Below are 6,095 nucleotides of genomic sequence, written 5' to 3'. Positions count from 1 at the left end.
ACTCGAGGGTCGTCCACTGGCCAGAAGGCATTCTCTGGCATCCCACTAACCGGCACGCCTTGACAATAAACAAGGGGAGTCCTTACTCATAGCAAGAGTGGCAAGAGGAGGAGTGGAGAAAAAGAATAAAAAGATATTCTTTTTCGATCTGTTTCTGTACCTGGATTTATAAACACATCCACAGAAAGTCAGGTCACAAAATCATAGAGACTTCTCTCTAGTGCATCCCGAGCATTTTACACATGCAACTCTGTTACTGTAATCACTCGCATTGATTTTTACTTTAATTCAATGTAGCACTGGGTTTTCGAAGTGGGCTCAAAGTGCTTGATGCCTACGGGGTCCCAGGAAAGTCATTCAGCACAGGAACCAAAGCCAGGAGAAAATTAGAGGCAGGATTTTCATGCCAGAAAAAATGGAGAGAAACTCCTTTGCAGCTGGCCCCCAGGGACAGAGTCTACAGAACGGACGACGAGTCTGAAACACGTTTGGGAATGAATGTCTCCAGAATATTGGCTACATTTTCCTGTTTCCGAGAAAGCCATTCCCTTCCTGAGTTAGAAGGCGATACAGAGAGAGCTTGGGCTCCAGTCTGGCACTCAGTTCGTTAATCAGGGAAAATTCTGAGGTTGGTTGATTTATCTGGCACGCGGACTGAATGTTGACATTCTTTGAGCCTCATCCAGAGGGCCCTGAGACTCTGGACACACTCCTCTCCCATATGAACCATCTTTTCAGTTTAGTTCTGGCTCGGACTCCTCGGTGCACAGCCGGTGCCAGCACCTCGTTGAGGGACCCGGTTTCTCTTGGGCGTAGAGTACACTGTGGCCTCCTTTCCCCGGCTCAGTATGAGACTCGATGTGTCTGCATTCTTACCCTCATGGAGAGGCAAGGATGCATGAACGGTGTACACACGCACGAGCACAGAGACACAGAAACCTGTGTCACCTCACCCATTAGGATGTTACTACTAAAAGAACAAAACAACAACAACAACAAAAAGAAAACCCAACAGATACCAAGTACTGGGGAGGATGTGGAGAAGCAGGAACACTTGGGTGGGTGTGCAGCCTGATGCAGCCGCTGTGGAAGACAGCAGGGAAGGTCTCGGTCTCGGAAAGTTACAAACAGAGCTGCCTGCGACCCAGCAGAAGTGGAAGCAGGGTCTTAAAGAGGCATCTGTACACCGGTGTTCAGAGCCGTGTTCTTCACAGGCGCCAAAACGTTCACACCACCCAGGCGCCTGTCGTGACCTAATAGATGGCCGAAACGCGGTCTGTCTGCCCAAGGGAACACTATTCAACTTGGAAGAAAGGAGGGCGTCTGGGTGACTCCGTCGGTTGGGCATTCAGCTCTTCATTTCGGCTCATAATCTCAGGGTCCTGGGATCGAGCCCCAAACTGGGCTCTGTGCTTAGCATGGAGTCGCTTGAGAGTCTCTCTGTCTCTCTCTGCCCCCTGCCCCTACCCCTTCAAAATAAATAGAAAGAAAGAAAAAGGAAGGAAGGGAGGAAATCATGACCTGTACCACAACACACATGGACCCTGAGGACATCTTGCTAGGTGGCATGGGCCAGTGACGAAGGGACAGTGTTATGGTTCCATTCGTATGAGGTATATAGGATAGTCTGGTTCCCAGAGACAGATAGGTGTCAGTGGTACCAGGGACTGGAGGAGGGGAGCGGGGAGTTGTCATTTCATGGGGACAAAGTCTCGGTTTCACAAGCTGGAAAGTCCTGGAGATGGTTGCCCAAAGAAGTGAATGAACCTTCACTGGACCATGTCCTTAAAGGTGATTAAGATGGCACATTTTATGTTATTATATGTATTTTGACATACTTGTTTTAGAAAGTGTATATTGTACCGGGGAAAGCCATATATTAAGAGAGACTGAAAACCCAACTGGTTAACGTCCTTGCCACAGATGTGAGTGTCAAGGAACGTGTGTCACTTGCATACATGAATTGTGTTTCAGGCCAGTAAGAAACTGTAAGACACACAAAATGGAAAACCAGGACAGAGGATCCAAAAAGCTGTTCAGAGAGGAAAACCCCCAGTGTGCAAGCAACAGTAACAGAGCGTCATCTTGCTTGTGACCCACAAACGGGATGCCAGGCTGAGCCGAGACCGGGTTTCTGCCGCATCAGGTAGGCAGAGGTGATGATGCGCCATCGGCAGCAGGGGGCTGGGGAAGCAGGCCCGTTTCTAGAGCGGGCGGTGGGCATGTGTGGGATGCAGCCTCTCTTTGTGGTCTTTCTGGCAAAGTTTAAAGTACATTTGCCCTGCGACCCAGCAAGGCTGCTTCCAGAATTCACAAGCGCACGGAGGCCCACCTCGTGGTCATGGTAGCGGCGGTTATGAGCCGATGAATTCAGACAAGCCATGCAGTGCTTACAGCAAAAATAAGAAGGCACTTTCCTCTAAAGCAACTTAAGTCTTTGAAGAATACTTAATGCCATGGGGGTCAGGGTCCCCAGGACACCTCACAGGTTCCACGAGTCACTGGAAGGCTCCTCTGGACGTGGCACAAGCTTGTCCTCATACCCGGGTCCACAGCACCCGCACATTTTTGTCGTGCCCATGTGCCTGGCATCATTTCCTTCCTCTACTTAATGGAAGCACTTGGTTATTTATTTGAGTTCCGCTCCCCGAAATTCACTTAGCAGGCAGGACTGGGCAAGTGCAGTTCTCCCAAAAATCAAACTCAGACCCCTTCCACATATGTCTTGCATGGAGGAAACATTTGTCACATCACAGATAGAGCAGATACTGTGTGTGCCAGGGAGTGGGGGTGTGCGGCAAACGAATTTTGTTCTTTCCACAAACTCCTGTTGTGTGGCATGTGTACGAGGACATCCTGAAACTCACATTTGCCTCTGGAGCCTGGATGTTTCTGTGTCCTGAGCCCCTCCCTCCCTCCCTCCCTCATTCCCCCTCTGTGTCCCAGCAATTCTGCAGGCCCCTCCCTCCCCTTCCCTCTCCCCTCACCCCCAGCTGTGGTTCCCATGGCAACAGGCAAGGGTGGCCTTTGTCCTGTAAAGGTCTTCAGGGAGAGCAGCAAACAGCAGTGGACAGCAAAATTAAGTGGCATGGGGAGGGCTCAAACCTGCTCCTTGTCCCTCCACCAGAGGCCCTGGCATGTTCTTTTCTGGATTTAAAAAGCACCATTGGGTGTTTGTAGAATGTCGCCTTATTGGCCTCACTACCTTAGACACCCACGAGCACCATGATGCAAGCATTATCTGCTACAATTACTCATCGGTAGACTATGGATTCACGCCAACAGTAATGGCAGATCCGTTCTAGGATTCGGGGATAGAACAGTGCTTTTCAGCTGGGGCCAATTTTGCCTCCCCAAGGAGGCATTCTGGAATATTCTGGTTGCCACAAGCAAAGGGGGCGGGTGCTGTCAGCAACTAGTGCATAGAGACGTTGTACAATGTGCAGGACGCCAGTCCCCGACAACAAGGAGCGACCCAGCCCCTAGCGCCAGTAGTGCCCAGGTTGAGAACCCCTTGGCTGCAGTGATGCGGAAGAACCTGCCCTGAAAATTCTCGTGGTGCTTACTTTCTGAGGAAGGAGGCAGACCACAAAACTGAATACAATTTGTGTGCTCTGATAAGGAAAGAGGGAGTTAGTGGACGAGAGGGTGACTGGTGTCAAAGTGGTGGAATGGTCAAGGCAGCCTTTCTCGGGTTGTGGTAAATGAAGAGAGGAATAAAGCCAGGGAGCAAGTCGTGGGAAAAGAATATTCCAGGGAGATGGTAGAGTACATGCGAAGGCCCTGGGGCAGAAACACACTGAGCACACTCAGGGGAGAGCAATGAGACCACAGTGGTTGAAGCGTATTATTAGGCAGGGCGAGGAAGTGGAGATGGCAGGGGTGGATCAGGAAGGGCCTTGTCAGTGTAAGAATGGCGGAATTTGCAGGTCAGCTTTTAGAAATTTTAACATTTTTAGCGTCATCAGGAGTAATTAAACATTTACTGTATGTCGGCCTTTCTCTGGGACTCTGGAGATCACCAGGGCATGGAGCAGGCATGATCACTGCTTTCTTGGGGCTCCAAGGCCACTGGGAGAAAGAGACCAAACAGTCACACAGAAGCAAACTGCAAGAAGAACAAATATGTGTTCAGTGACTTCTCTGGGCTGTGTGGCCTCTGGGCCGGGTATGGGGCCCACAAATGACAGAGGGTGGGCGCCTCCATTAGTGAGGTAGCCAAGACACAGGAAGAAATGCATGTCTTAGATGGTGGGGCGAGTCACTGAGATGAAGAATCCTGGAGTTTTTAGAACCGAGCAGTTTCAGATCTGGCTGGGGCTCCGATGGCTGGTGCATCACCACTATCATCATCACAGTCACTGTCATTATTAGACGGTAACTAATGTGTATTACGTCCACTGTGTGCCGGGTACGGGCCTGGTGTTGCACGCCCAGGACACAGCTGCAGGTGAGTGCAGGGACCATCCCACTTTACCAGCAAGCTCCAGAGCGCAGAGGAGAGAAGAGTGGTCCTGTCCAGTTCCAACTGCAGAGTCAGGCCGCCCTGCATGGAACCCATCGCACCTCGACCCCCACACCCTCTGAGCTGCCTCCTCACGTGAAGAAAAGAGGACCTGCCTCTCAGGGTTCACATGAGCCTTACATGAGCAAAGGCACAACCGCCGCTCAGCAGACACGATCAGTAACAGCACACAGCACTCGGTCTTCAAGGTAAACAGTTACTGTAATATTTAAAACATTTAAATGAAAATATTTTTAAAAATATTTTTATGTAATATTTTAAAATCAATAATGAAAACCCTTCATGATGAACCAATTATTAACATTTTATCTATTAAAGGGAGTTTAATTCATTTATTTAGTTTTTTTTTTTTTAAGTAATCTCTACACCCAACATGGGCTTGAACTCATGACCCCAAGATCAAGTGTCACACGCTCTATCAACTTAGCCAGCTGTGTACCCCACCTTTAAATATATTTTTTAAATTTCCTCACAGTATCTATCACTTCTTTTTTTCCTCCCATAGATTTTGTTTATTTGTTATTTATTTGAGAGAGAGAACTTGAGCAGAGGGGAAAGGGAGGGAGAAGCAGGCTCTCAGCTCAGGGATATGGGACCCGATCCCAGGACTCTGGGATCGTGATCTGAGCCAAAGGCAGAGGCTTAAACCACTCAGCCACCTTGGCGCCCCTTAAATGTATTTTTAAGGGATAATTCTTTTCCAGAAATAGATTTTGAATATATTGTTGATGAATTTGCTTCCATTAAGTCCGGGAAAGTAAAATTATACTACTCCTGAGGGTTTTTTTTTTCCTTTTATATAACTAAGCTGTTTAAACATAAGATAATGTTATAAGGTTTAGTATATTTACTTCCAATTTTTCAGTATTTATTCAGTGAGTTTAATGTTCTGGGGGAAAAAAATCACTCATTAAAAATTTACATAAAAACGCATATATTAGGGACACTTGGGTGGGTCAGCAGTTAAACATCTGCCTTGTGCTCTGCTCACGATCTCAGGGTCCTGGGATCAAGCCCCACATGGGGCTTCCTGCTCAGTGGGGAGCCTGCTTCTTCCTCTGTCTGTGGTTCCCCTTGCTTGTGCTCTCTCTTTCTGGCAGATAAGTAAGTAAAGTCTTTAAAAATAAATAAGTCCCACATATATAGGAACTCACATTTTTTCCTTAGCCCCAAGCTTTATCATGGCACAGCACACATGGGACTTTATTTAAATTTTTGACATTCCGTCCTTCCATCGTGGCTTTTTTTGGCATTCATTTTGATTTTTAGCTTAAGATGCAGTTCATGCAGAGATGTCACAGAAGCAGGAATTCAAATCTAAGATCAGGGCTGGAGACGGTTTTTGTCAAAGTGGCTCTGGGTAAGGGCAGCTCCAAGGGAGTAGAAGGGATGTGGAAGCTGACCACCAAAGTGGGCCCTAGTGACTCATCGTCCTGGTCCTCGACCCTCAGTGCGGTCCCCTCCCGCAGAGGAGACAGCTAGCTGAACTGTGTGACCAGTAGGACATCCCAGAACTGTCCACGTGGGGTCTCCAAGGCGGGCATATAAGCGTGGCATCTTCCCACGTGTT

This window comes from Mustela putorius, unplaced genomic scaffold (genome assembly GCF_011764305.1).
Source record: "Mustela putorius furo isolate JIRA1106 unplaced genomic scaffold, ASM1176430v1.1 tig00000196_pilon_pilon_pilon, whole genome shotgun sequence".
Taxonomy (NCBI): Eukaryota; Metazoa; Chordata; class Mammalia; order Carnivora; family Mustelidae; genus Mustela; species Mustela putorius.
This window is presented reverse-complemented; position numbering follows the sequence as displayed.